Consider the following 15,160-nt stretch of genomic DNA (forward strand, 5'->3'; position numbering starts at 1 on the left):
TGGCCCACCTGACCTGCAGATTAGCTGGATTATAAAGGGGTTTATGCTGGAGCTGAAGTCGCTTTCTCAGTGTAAGGCTGGGTTCTCGCAAGAAAATGTAGAGTCTTTTGTTCTAAGTGCAGAGAAACTATTTTCATCCGTATGCCATTACTGTCCATTTTTTTTATGGCTGTGTGCCACCATACGTCACCTGTTTTATACAGGAACAATTTACTACATAAAGGACAACTGTAGCGTTCTGTCTTTGTAGTGTATCTGTGAAAAACGCATGATGTACGAGTGGTGACCCATATGGGATTAGGGTTTTATGGACCCATCTATATATATAATTGTCTAAGGGTCACTTCTGTCTGTCCTTCTGTCTTTCTGTCACGGATATTCATTGGTCGCGGCCTCTGTCTGTCATGGAATCCAAGTCACTGATTGGTCGTGGCAAAACGCCCACGACCATTGCCACGACCAATCAGCGACGCGCACAGTCCGGAAGAAAATGGCCGCTCCTTACTCCCCGCACTCAGTGCCCGGCACCCGCATACTCCCCTCCGGTCACCGCTCACACAGGGTTAATGCTGGCGGTAACGGACCGCGTCATGCCGCGGGTAACGCACTCCGTAACCGCTGCTATTAACCCTGTGTGTCCCCAATTTTTTTACTATTGATGCAGCCTATGCAATGTGTCACAAAAAAAAACAAAAAAACAGTCTCCGAATCAGTGGGATCCGTGGAAGCGTTCCAGAGTTATTACCACATAAAGTTACGCTGGTTAGAATTGTAAAATTTGGCCCCGTCAGGAAGGTGAAAACAGACTTGGGGTTTAATATCCGCTTTGTGAACGTGCCCTTACAGAGGTAATTAGGGCGGTTTATGACAAACATTTTGATGGGACATTTTCTTTAATAAAACAAACACATTCTCCAGTATAACATTGTTTGTGCAGCTTGTAAGAAAAAAAAATATATCCATCCCTCTACGTATCTAACCAAATAAAAAATACCTATGTTATTCTATGGGGCCGTGCACATGTCTGAATTTTTTCCTGAGACCGAATCTACCCAAGGAAAAAAATTCCAGCTTGCAACCATAAATCAGATTGCCCTCGGCAATGCAAGTCAACGTCGACCCAGTAGATCTCGATAAATTCACCATTTGGCTAAGCTAATATGAGTGTACTAGATGGTGGCCCGATTCTAACGCATCGGGTATTCTAGAATATGTATGTATGTATATAGCAGTCACATAGTATATAGGAGCCATGTAGTATATAGCAGACAAATACTACGTGGCCTGTGCTATACTATGTGGCTGTTATATACATACATACATACATATTGTAGAATACCCGATGCGTTAATACAGGCCACGCAGTATATAACAGCCCAAGTACTATATAACAGCCCACGCAGTATATAGCAGCCACGCAGTATCTAACACAGGCGACAAGCGAATTATGTTACATAGGAGTAGAGTACCACAAACCAAGCCGGTTCAGAGAGGGAGAATATAACCAGGTCTATTTGTAAGTAACCATTAATGCAAACAAGATTTAATAATATATAGTTTTAAAAAGTAATAAATAAATTAATGTCTTAACCATAAAGGGTTTCATATAGCCATTTTTTTTAAAGCAAGTTGCTGTATATGGTAGGAAACCAAAAGGATGTCTGGCCCTTTAAGAAAGGTAAATAGCCAACGTACTTGATTTATCCTAATTGCTAGTTATAGCTAATAGGGAATTGAATATAATCTGCAAGTGCAGTATAATACAATCGCACTATAGACTAAACTCAGAGAGCCATATAAAGGTTAAGAACCTACACTATAAAGCATGTGTGAAAGTGCAACTTAGGCCTCTTTCACACTAGCGTCGTGCACTGCACGTCGCTATGCGTCGTTTTGTAGAAAAAACACATCCTGCAAAAGTGCTTGCAGGATGCGTTTTTTCACCATTGATTAGCATTAGTGTCGCTTTGCGATGATTTGCCACACGTCGCAACCGTCGAGCGACGGTTGCGCCGTGTTGTGGCGGACCGTCTGCTGCAAAAAACGTTACATGTGCCTCCAGCCGACTTCCCTTAAACTTTGCTTTTCTTATACTGAACGCTCAAACTATCTAATCTAATCTGTAACTCTCATCTGTCTGACTAAAACCAAGAAGTGCTCCCCTTATTAACTGACCTTGTCCCCTCCCAAACTGTGCTGGCTCCAAACGCTAGTCTCCATAACAGAAATTTCCACAATAGGATGTATTGGATGCAGTAAGTCCGCATTGTTCAGTGAACACATGCGGATTTAGCTGCGTGATCCGAATGCAGCGTTTTGGAAGCAGTGAAAATGCGATGCATCCAAAGCGCTGCTACATCCTGATCGTGGGCACGCACCCTAAGAGGGTGACCAGGACGGTCATGTCCTTCTCCCTTAATTAGAAAAACGGTTATATCCTGTGTATTAAAAAGTGTTTTATATTGCATAGAACCGAATAGGCACCAAGGTGCACAATTAATGTATTGTTATAATATGTGGATGACTCCATGTGTTCTGATAAATGTATTAGAGATAGGGAAAGGATAAGATTAGGACATAGGTTAAGATTTAGCTACAAGATGGACTGGGTGTAGTGCAGTGATGGGCACAATAAGTTCACGAAGGGCAGGTTTAGGATAGAAGTAGTTAATGTGTTCAGGAACAGACCAGGGCAGGACCAGATAACAAGAGGAACACTTCTTGGTTAGTGCAGGGAGAGTGAGAATTTAGATGGAGAGATATCAGCAGTAATTGGCAGTCTGAGTGCACGTGGAGCGCGCCGGCTGCACAGCAGCAAGAGAACGTCAGCCATAAAACTCCGAGTGGACATTCCTGAATCGTCTAGAGCCTATGGTCCAACTGAGGCCCTGAGGAGTGTGCCTCAATATCTTCTTAGGAGAGGAAGTTGGATGGTGAATCACAAATGGGAGTTGGGACGGGACTCATGGCAGCTGCAGAAACGGATGGAGTATCCCTGGGGCTAGAGATGCCAGACCAGGAAGGGATAGCTGAGGGCAAACGAACAGCGGACATTAGAACGTTCTATATTATGGACTTTGAAAACAGAAAAGTTTGGGCTCAATACTGCGTGTCTCATTATGATGAAAATGGACAGTTAAGTAAAGTTTTTTTATTATAAAACCAGTTTGATGTCCCCTAATGTGTGTGCACGGTTCCTGAAGTTGAAGAACCGGAGAAAGCAGAGGCCTGTGACCAAGACATGGGTTTAACACACCATACGCATAGCACAGAAGAATTGGGACACTGTTTATTTGTAGGGTGCCAGGATGGGGGAAAACAGCAGCCCCTTGCCCATGACTACCGCCCTGTTCACCTTACATGCCCACAACTGAATCTTTCCCCCTTTCTAACTTTATTCCTATGTCCTAACCTTATACTCTAAACTTAATCCTAGACTTTCCCTACACTACATGAATAACATTATACATATAGCTTTACGCTGCGTGCACACGTTGCATTTTTTTCGCTATAAAAAAGCATAAAACACGCATACATATGCATCCTATCATTTAGAATGCATTCCGCAATTTTTGTTCACATGATGCTTTTTTTTCCCCGAAAAAAATGCATCGCGGTAAAAAACGCAGCATGTTCATTAATTTTGCGTTTTTTTCGTGTTTTTCCCGCTATATAATGCATTGGGAAAGCTCCGGAAAAAAACGCGTGCGGATTTCTTGCAGAAAATATCCGGTTTTCTTCAGGAATTTTCTGCAAGAAATTCTTACGTGTGCACATACCCTTACAGATCAGTGAAGGAATTTGCTAGACCTTGGTCAAACGTCATTAGTCCATGGCCGCTGAACAGGGGACTGGAGAACTGTCTCTTTACTGCTGCCGATGCAACATCATGTAGTATCACAACGTAACTATGATGTCACACCAGGCCTACTAATTAGAAAAGGCCATAGGAATTCCCACATTTAGGGCTCCTTTCCACTTGCGAGAAACACGTCCGTGTCTCGCATGTGAAAACCAAGCTCTGGCGCCGGCACTTGGGAGCGTAGCGTGCGGCTGCATGTATTGCTATACAGCCGCAATCTCCACTCTGGTGTGTCGGCGCCAGAGCTTAGTTTTCACATGCGAGACACGGACGTATATCTCGCAAGTGGAAATGCGGCCATAGAAATCAGTTTGCAGGGCTCCCCTTCAGCGGCCATGGACTGCGAACATGTCTGCTAAACCTAGGTCCAATGAGTTTAGTCACTCATCTTTAAATGGAACCTGCCATGTCCCCAGACAGATCATCTGCAGGTTAACCACATTCCAAACTGTGCGGCCTTTGCACTGAAAGACAGGCTATGGGGAAGAAATGGACTTTATTTCTCCCAGCAGCCTCCAGCTTTCAGTCATAGAGATGCAGCTGATTCTATTCAGTTCACCGCTCAGTGCATAGTGAGCAGCGGCTATAGCCACACCTGGCACTGACTGACAGTCGGCTATGCACTGATTCACTCTGCAGAGTCGGCTGTCAGTCAGTGCTGGTTACAACCCCTGCTCACTATGTACTGAGCAGTGACTAAGGCCGCGCCTCTATGACTGAAAGAGGCCATTTTTGAGGAATAAAGTTTGTTTTTTCTTCTGCCAACTGGAAATGAAAACAATGTCTAAATATACAGTTCATAACTGCAGATAGTCCCAACTAGAGTGGATTGCCCATCACTAGATGTGACAAGGGTATGTTATCGCTTAGTGCTGTGGTCGTCTGGTCATCTTCTGACATTAGTTATGTGATGCAGCTGCTCCAGTTATTTTCTCGACAAGAGCGCTCCCATCCAGCTTGTGCAGAAAATGAAAGCCCCTATCTATTCTTTGTCCCTTAGCGCTTTGAACCGAATAAGTTAATTGCACATCCCCCTCAGTTGTAATGAGCAGGTAGAGAACTACGACACAGAGAATTACTACTTTAACTGAAAACTAAAGTCCAGGCTCTAGTGCATACACGTAATTTGGCATAAAGAGACCTCTGGAAATTATGCTAATTACTGCAGTATTATAAGTTGAACTTTTGACATCCTAAAGGTTGACTTATATTGCGGCAATCTGTTAAATGACAGCTTTTATGTTTTCATGAAACTTTAACTTGCATAGTTTGTGGTCTTTACTTAGCAAATCTTTTTTTTTTCTTTCCTTTTTTGCTATTTGGCATTAAAGGGAACTTGCTAGCATAACAACTGTATTTACCTGCAGCCATTGTGGGTATCTGCAAGTAAATAATGGGTAAAATGTGCTGGTGTCTAATTGAAAATGCGGCTGCAGGAAGAAAATGAATTTGTATTCTCCCTGCAGCTGCTCACTTCCATTCATTGAGGCAGACCCATCGCAGAGAATAATCAGCGATCAGGACACAGCGAGTGCGTTGTAATCAAAGCCGCTGCACTTTAGGGTTTGCTCACATCTGCGTATTAAAAATTGCTCTGATGTTCATCCTGAAAAGTTGGACGAATGCCATGCGTATGTCATTCCATAAGTCATGCAAATGCTATACGAGTGTGTGGTTTTTTTTTTGTTGCGCAGCATCTGTATGACATCCATTTTTAACATAATCTTTTACATACTATAATGCTCCATGTTTAAAGCTATATTACAACACCTATAAAGCAATCTTATATAAAGACTGCAGGGAGTGGCTGCTGCTAAAAGCCTATGGAGCCTCAGAACGAGTCTCCATAGGCTTTTAACGACGGAATGGGGGAACGTTGAGGGAAGCCCTGGACTACATTGGGCCTGCGTGGGAACCTTATTATGTAATAAATTGGTGAACGAGGGATAGTGTCTTGTTTCTATTTCTCTCTTTTTATGTTGTTCAGGTTTCTATTTGTGGACTACGTCAGATTCCCTGGACTATGTTGGACCTGCATGTGTTTTGTTAATAAATCGGTTAACCAGGGAAAGTGTTGGGGATTGTTTATTCAAATAACTACTGGTTTACTAATGTCTCATAGACACCTCTCCATTACTAAAACCAGGGATTGATGCCAGCTGTGACTTTTGACAAGTCATAGCTGACATCAACCCCAAACTCCATTACCCCAGTTACCACCGCCCCAAGTTAATTGGGAAGAGCGAAGACAAAGTGCCAGAATTGGCGGCCACTTCTGGGGTTGCTAATGGCTGGTGTTTTTAGGCTGAAAAGGGACCAATAACCATGGACCTTGCCAGCCTGATAATATCAGCTCACAGCTATCTGCTTTACCTTTGCTGGTTTCATAAAATAGGGGGAAGCCCACGTCATTTTTTTTTCATTTATTTATTTATTAAGTTAAACAAACCTAAAAATCTCAACAACAAAAAACTGCACAAACAAGGCACTAAAGGGTGCAAATGTATAATATGTAGGGGGGTTATAACTGCAGGATATCTATCTATTCTATCTAGCTATTTATCTAAAATGAAAAAATAAGAACAGCACAGATAAGAGCTATTTTGGTGCAGGGTCCCCCAGGTATTTACGGTACCTAACCTTCAATATAAGTTCAGAGATTGGAGGCAGCGCGCACATTCAAGTGAAAACACCTTATTTAATGGCCCATCAAATAAGAAGCTTTTTTTCACTTGAATGGTGCACTGCCTCCAATCTCTGGACTTATCGATCTCTCGATCTACAGTGGTGAAAATAAGTATTTGATACACTGCCAATTTTGCAAGTTTTCCCACATTTATACATTACCAAAAAGTCCAATAGTGGAGTAGCCACATCTAATCAATCTAATAAACTCATATCTGCCAGATATATTAATGGTAGAACACAGAGGCTTGGGAAAACATAAATAAAAATGTGTATTTTTATTAACAATTACATAAAATCATACGTAAAACAAGACAAGGCAATTTCATAAAAGTGTAACTGATGATAAGAAAATTTGTAAGAATTAAGAAATACTAAGGGCACAATATCAAAGAAGGTTCCAAAACGTTATATATATATATATATATATATATATATATATATATATATATATAATATGTGTAAATGCCTATGACCCCTTTAAACCCATTTAATAAAGTGCATCATGCAATAAACCATCTCTCGGGTAAAACAAGGGGGTAGCCTGAACAAATTAGAACATGAACCTAACTATACTTACTATGCATAGACTGCTGTAACTGTATATACTACTGCATATAGCCTGGTACAATGTAGAAATAAAGTGCAAAAGTGCTGTGCAAATATAGGTACCATATAAACTAACCACAGCTCACAAAGTGCATAGTGCTGTGCAAATATGAATAACACTAATGGACTGGCAGCAGCTCACATAGAGATAGAATATAAAGCACAATTATACATGAAAAATCAAAAATGTACCCTAGCGTATGAATTCTATTACTTACATCAGTAATATCATCAGTGACCCCGACAGCACCGTTTCGCCATACTGGCTTCCTCAATGGGGGCGTGTGTGTGCACTGAAAAAAAACCGTTCTATTTAAACCCCCCGCGTACTTACAGCTGATTCATTATCAGCGTCGCCGGCGTGCCTTGCGCATGCGCAGCTTTACGGGCTTCCTCCAGGGAAAAAGTGACTTCCCGTGCCGCATGCCCGGAACGCAGGCATGGAACGCACAGCATCCGGCAATGGGCGGAACAGGAAGTTACGGAGTTGCCCCAAACTACGCATGCGCTAGCCGTGCGCTGAGATTAATAAAAAAAGGAGAAACGAAGAAGAAAAGTGAGAAAAGGAACTAAAAAAGCCATACTAATGAGAGGTGAACAAGAAATAATAATAATAATAAAGTGCATGTTATTGTGAATAAAGAACTGTGAGCACTATATTAAATTATACATAAGTAAAAACTACAAGTGTAGTAAAATGAGGTATAATGCAACAACCTCCAAATAAGAGAGAATATAATAAGGAATAAATTAAATTGATAAGTGATGACTCCTATGTACTAATAACTACAAAATTGTTATACCAAAGTAAAATTAAAAAACAAAGTATACGTATATATATATATATATATATATATAAACACATTCATACATTTACATACATAAACACCTCTCAATGTGATAAATATAATAACTTGCAATAAATTGTATCCAATATATAAATACATCAAAAAATATATCAACAAGGTGCAGTGTATAGAATAACACAATTAGTATAGCAATAATATATATATAAATAAATAATTACAAAAACAAAAAAGAGAGGACCACCCCACATTATGTGGACCAAGATAATCCATAAGGTTGCTGTATGGAGCAAACGTCTTGCAAATCCCTGGAGAGGAATGACCTCAGAATAATCCATATATTCCAGGAGACAAGAACTCAATGCATGCCATAAGAGACAGAAAACCACCTCACATGGTAGATCCTCACTATATAATGGATGACAAAAAATATAAGTATTAAAAGCAGAACACACAAACACAACAATAAAAAGAATAAAAACAGAAAAGAAGGGGAAAATTAATAAATAAAATATATACTAATAAAGATCAAAAACGGCAATATTCTACAAAAATGCCATAAATCCTAAATTTTCATTCAGGCCACGCGGAGCCATGGTACCCAGTAAATAGATCCATTTAGGGTATGTGCACACGCTGCGGATTTTGCTGCGGATCCGCAGCGGATTTGACGCTGCGGATCCGCAGCAGTTTTCCCAAAGTTTACAGTACCATGTAAACCTATGGGAAAAAAAAAACGCTGTGCACATGCTGCGGAAAAATCCGCACGGAAACGCAGCGGATTATTTTCCGCAGCATGTCAATTCTTTCTGCGGATTCCGCAGCGGTTTTCAACATGCACCAATAGGAAAGTGCAGTTGAAAACCCGCAGAGGAATCCGCAGAAGAAACCGCGAGAAAATCCGCAGTGAAAACCGCAGTGGTTTTGCACTGCGGATTTTCCAAATCTGCTGCGGAAAAATCCGCAGCAGAATCCGCAACGTGTGCACATACCCTTACTCTCCCTCTGTGCTAGGACTTTGCCAATGTTACCTCCCCTAGGCCCTAAATAAACTTGATCAATGGCCTGTATCCTTAGGCCCGAAGGGTCACATTTATGGTACAGCTTAAAGTGCCTAGGGAGAGTTTTAAGCGTAATATCTTCTATTGTAGATGCCTTTTCGATATCTCTTACGTGCTCTCTAGTTCTTATTCTGAGCTCCAGGGTAGTAAGGCCTACATACACCTTTTTACATGGACAACATGCATGGTAAACTACCCCTTTTGAGGAGCAGGTTAAAGTTTTCCAAATTTAAAAAATCCTGCTTCCATCATAATTGTGAAAAGAGGTGCTTTTAAAGTGATTGCTACACACTTTACAATTATTACATGGGAAAAATCCTTGGAGTTCCGATTCCCTCCTACCCACAGGGGAGCCTGAATAATGGCTATGTACCAAAAAGTCCCCAAATTTTTGGAGCGTCTAGGAGTTATTAAAGGTCTGTTGGGTAGATTTTTTTTCAAAATTGGATCTGATTGCAGAATACCCCAATGTTTTTCGACTATTGTCACTAATTCAGGCCATTGTTTGTTATACTCTGTAATAAATCTTACATAATTAGATGTTCCCATTTTGCCCTTTTTATTTTTACTCTGATTATAGAGAAGCTCATCCCTAGTACATCTAGTGGCGTTTTTGAATCCCTTTTTGTATAAATCAGGTTTATTGAAGCAAATAAACAATACAAACAATGGTACAGTGCTGAAACAATTGTTAAACTCAACAGGGTACAACCCGTAGATCACACCAAAGAAGAAAGTCTCAGCAAATATTAAATGAAGTTGGCCACAGCCAACGATAAAACTTTCAAGTTAGCAGTGATACTTTTCATAGTTGAAACATATAAACAGCATCAAAGGTAATCAAACATTACTAGCTATAATAAGTATAATAGTAAGCAGAGGTAGAAAGAAGTAAAGAAACAGAACGAGGAGGAAAGAAAGAAGAGAAAGAGAGAAAGAAAGAAGAAAAAAAAAAAAAAAAGAGGGGGGGGGGGGGAAGGAAAGCGGGTGAAGGTAAGAGGGTACGCTAGGTATGAGGAATGCGGTATCCCTCCCAGGCCGACCCCAGGCCCCATGTAGTGGAGAGAAGAACATTAAGTCACCAACATTGGCTTTAGGCCACGACAGCAGGCCAGAGGATAGGGGCAACAGCCATTACGCGAGCGCTCCCAAATCGGCTCCAGATATGGATTAGGACCTGGACAACCAAATGTCCAACTCCGGGGTCTCCCTGAATACAATCCATGAAGCCCAAGTGTTAAAAAATTTCGCCGAATCCCCTATAGATTCACTTATCAATTGTTCCATTCTGTAAATGTTGTTAAGCTCCGCAACAAAATCGGAGCCTGAGGGGTAACGATCCTGCTTCCAGTATCTAGGAATCAAATTCCTGGCAGCCGTAAGAAAATGTCTGAGAAGACTCCTCTTAAAACCAGATATCGACATGTCACACAGAGACAAGAGGGCTAGTTCCACTGTGGGTTGTATTTTGCGAAAGGATAATTTGTTATGGAGATCGAAAACTAGCATCCAGAATTTCTTTATGGGTGGACATTCCCACCAGATATGGACATAAGTCCCTTTTTCTGATGTGCATCTCCAACAAATATCCGGTATCACCGGGAACATAGTGTGTACCCGGCAGGGGCATCTATACCACCTCGACAGAACCTTATAACTCCTCTCCTGTGACACAGCCGACAGCGAAGTCCTAAAGGTGAACAGCAATATCTTGTCCCTTTCCTCTTGGGACAAAGAAATCCCCAAGTCACACTCCCATCTTGAGAAAAACATTGGGAAGTCATGTGTTGGAGTCTGACTCTCCTGGAAAATATTATATAAGAGGGACACCTTATGAGACGGGGGCTCCTCAGCGAGACAAATTTTCTCGAAAGGGGTTAACACCCCCATGGACTTATTAAGTTTAAATGATGTGCCTATGAAGCTCTTTAGCTGTTCGTAAAAGAACCAAGAGCCCTCAGGAGGTTCACTCCCCTGGTAAATTTCGTGTAGGGACTTAATACCTGTCTGATTTATGAAGTCAAATATAATGGGTCTTGAAGCTCTATTTTTACTCAGGAAATTTTCCCTACGGAGACCTGCGGGGAAGTGAGGATTGTCGTAAATTGGGGTTAGTGGACCCGGGGCTGTAGAGGTTATAGTATTTCTGCCACTCTGTCGTACAAGTAGAAGCATGTTCCTAGTCATGAATGGAAGGTTCGACCTCCCCCCTCCCGTGTTCCATAGTATCGTCTGAGGATCCCCGCCAACGAGATCACCCTCCAGGCCCACCCATTTCTTGAATCCCTTTTTAATTAATCTTTTACTATACCCACGGTCACTCAACCTATGGGCTAGGTCTGAGGCTTGCTTCATAAAATCTTCCTCCGTGGTACAAATTCTTTTTAATCTCACAAACTGGCCAGTGGGGATACCTTTAATAGTAGATCCATGATGGGCAGAGGTCACATGCAGTAAGCTATTAGTTGCTGTCTTATCACATTGAGAGGTGTTTATGTATGTAAATGTATGTATGTGTTTATATATATATGCGTATACTTTGTTTTTTAATTTTACTTTGGTATCACAATTTTGTAGTTATTAGTACATAGGAGTCATCACTTATCAATTTAATTTATTCCTTATTATATTCTCTCTTATTTGGAGGTTGTTGCATTATACCTCATTTTACTACATTTGTAGTGTTTACTTATGTGTAATTTAATATAGTGCTCACAGTTCTTTATTCACAATAACATGCACTTCATTATTATTATTATTATTTCTTGTTCACCTCTCATTAGTATTGCTTTTTAGTTCCTTTTCTCACTTTTCTTCTTCATTTCTCCCTTTTTTTTATTCATCTCAGCGCACGGCTAGCGCATGCGTAGTTTGGGGCAACTCCGTAACTTCCTGTTCTGCCCATTGCCGGATGCTGTGCGTTCCATGCCTGCGTTCCGGGCGTGCGGCACGGGAAGTCACTTTTTCCCTGGAGGAAGTCCGTAAAGCTGCGCATGCGCAAAGGCACGCCAGCGAGGCTGATAATGAATCAGCAGTAAGTACGCGGGGGGTTTAAATAGAACGGTCTTTTTTCAGTGCACACATACGCCCCCATTGAGGAAGCCAGTATGGCGAAACGGCGCTGTCGGGGTCACTGATAATATTACTGATGTAAGTAATAGAATTCATACGCTAGGGTACATTTTGATTTTTCATGTATAATTGTGCTTTATATTCTATCTCTATGAGAGCTGCTGCCTGTCCATTAGTGTTATTCATATTTGCACAGCAGTATGCACTTTGTGAGCTGTGGTTAGTTTATATGGTACCTATATTTACACAGCACTTTTGCACTTTATTTCTACATTGTACCAGGCTATATGCAGTAGTATATACAGTTACAGCAGTCTATGCATAGTAAGTATACTTAGGTTCATATTCTAATTTGTTCAGGCTACCCCCTTGTTTTACCCGAGAGATGGTTTATTGCATGATGCACTTTATTTAATGGGTTTAAAGGGGTCATAGGCATTTACATATAAATATAACATTTTGGAACCTTCTTTGATATTGTGCCCTTAGTATTTCTTAATTCTTACAAATTTTCTTATCATCAGTTACACTTTCAGGAAATTTCCTTGTCTTGTTTTACGTATGATTTTATGTAATTGTTAATAAAAATACACATTTTTATCTATGTTTGCCCAAGCCTCTGTGTTCTACTAGTAATATATCTGGCAGATATGAGTTTATAAGTTTTCCCACATGCAAAGAATGGAGAGGACTGTAATTTTTATCATAGGTACACTTCATCTGTGAGAGACAGAATCTAAAAATGAAAAATGGAAAATCACATTGTGTGATTTTTAAACAACTACATTGGATTTTATTGCATGAAATAAGTATTTGATCACCTGCCAACCAGCAAGAGCTGCCTAAGGACACCAGGGGCAAAATTGTAGACCTGCACAAGGCTGGGATGGGCTACAGGACAATAGGCAAGCAACTTCGTGAGAAGGTAACAACTGTTGGGACAATTATGAGAAAATGGAAGCAACACAAGATGACTGTCAATCTTCTTCAGTTTGAGGCTCTATGCGAGATACTGCCTCGAGGGGTAAGTATGACTTTGAGAAAGGTCAGGAATCAGCCCAGAACTACACAGGAGGATCTGGTCAATGACCTGAAGAGAGCTGGGACCACGGTCTAAAACATTACCGTTAGGCCAGGTTCACACTGCGTTTTAGCGGTCCGTTAGACGGACTACGTTACACCGCAACATAACGTGGTGTAACGCAGTCCATTAATGCCGCCATTAAGCCCTATGGTGGGCGCATCACTAGCGACTAGTGACGGACCCTGGGACCGGGCTGCAGCGTTTCCGGGTCCGTCACTGCTAGCGCAGATAGAGCATCTGCTAGCTCTATCTGCGCTAGCGGTATAACAAGTTGGCACTTGCGTTAACAGCAGCCCGTTAATGCATGTGCTGAACAGGCTGCTGTTAACGCAATGTGAACCTAGCCTTAGTAACATACTACGCCGTCATGGATTAAAATCCTGCAGGGCAGGAAAGGTCCAGGCCCATTTGAAGTTCACCAGTGACCTTCTGAGAAGGTCTTGTGATCAGATGAGACCAAAATAGAACTGTATGGTATCAACTGCATTCGCCATGTTTAGAGGAAGAAGGAGGAGTACAACTCCAAGAACACCATCCCAACCATGAAGCATGGTGGTGGAAACCTTTGGTGGTGCATTTCTGCACAGGGGACAGTTGAGGTGTATCTTATGATAAAAGTTACACACCTTTCCATTCTTTCTAGGTGGAAAAACTTGCAAAATCGGCAGTGTATCAAATACTTATTTTCCCCGCTGTATGTATTCTCAGGGTTCTGGCTTAGATCTTCCTGTGCTTGACTGGTGCAACGTCTTGGTTCCTTTGAGATGTATGCATAAAATTCGAATGGCAAACGCATGAATCGTGTGCCACCTGTTTTTTTTCTCACACCCATTGACTTACATTATTATTATTATTATTATTATTATTATTATTATTTATTGTTATAGCGCCATTTATTCCATGGCGCTTTACATGTGAGGAGGGGTATACATAATAAAAATAAGTACAATAATCTTAAACAATACGAGTCACAACTGGTACAGGAGGAGAGAGGACCTTGCCCGCGAGGGCTCACAATCTACAAGGGATGGGTGAGGATACAGTAGGTGAGGATAAAGCTGGTCATGCAGAGGTTTGGTCAATCGGTGGTTACTGCAGGTTGTAGGCTTGTCGGAAGAGGTGGGTCTTCAGGCTCTTTTTGAAGGTTTCGATGGTAGGCGAGAGTCTGATGTGTTGTGGTAGAGGGTTCCAGAGTAGGGCTGATATGCGAGAGAAATATTGTATACGATTGTGGGAAGAGGAGATAAGAGGGGAGTAGAGAAGGAGATCTTGTGAGGATCGGAGGTTGCGTGTAGGTAAGTACCGGGAGACGAGGTCACAGATGTATGGAGGAGACAGGTTGTGGATGGCTTTGTACGTCAGGGTTAGGGTTTTGTACTGGAGTCTCTGGGCAATGGGGAGCCAGTGAAGGGATTGACAGAGGGGAGAGACCGGGGAATCGCGGGCGGACAGGTGGATTAGTCAGGCAGCAAGGTTTAGAATAGATTGGAGGGGTGCGAGAGTGTTAGAGGGGAGGCCACAGAGCAGGAGGTTGCAGTAGTCAAGGCGAGAGATGATGAGGGCATGGACTAGGGTTTTTGCAGATTCTTGGTTGAGGAATGTACAGGTTTGTGAAATATTTTTGAGTTGAAGTCGGCAGGAAATGGAAAGGGCTTGGATATGTGGTTTGAAGGAGAGATCAGCATCAAGGATTACCCCGAGGCAGCGAGCTTGTGGGACTGGGGAGAGTAGGCGGCCATTTACTGTAATGGATAGGTTCGTTGGGGAGGGTCTCGTTAGATGGGGGAAAGATGAATTCTGTTTTGTCCATGTTAAGTTTCAGAAATCTAGCGGAGAAGAAGGATGAAATAGTGGACAGACATTGAGGGATTCTGGTTAGTAGGGAGGTGATATCTGGTCCAGAGATGTAGATCTGTGTGTCATCAGCATAGAGGCGAGTATTGTCTGATATACGTGGCCACTCGCAGCATGCTGCGATTTA

The 15,160-nt window shown here is 41.7% G+C and overlaps 1 long non-coding RNA gene across 1 annotated transcript in view; it reads right to left on the reverse strand.

The window, feature by feature from the left end:
- LOC143769854 (uncharacterized) overlaps positions 1–15,160 on the reverse strand; it is a 76,045-nt gene that overhangs the window by 41,744 nt on the left and 19,141 nt on the right. The window lies entirely within an intron of this gene.

Source organism: Ranitomeya variabilis, chromosome 4, assembly GCF_051348905.1.
Source record: "Ranitomeya variabilis isolate aRanVar5 chromosome 4, aRanVar5.hap1, whole genome shotgun sequence".
In the NCBI taxonomy this organism is placed as follows: Eukaryota; Metazoa; Chordata; class Amphibia; order Anura; family Dendrobatidae; genus Ranitomeya; species Ranitomeya variabilis.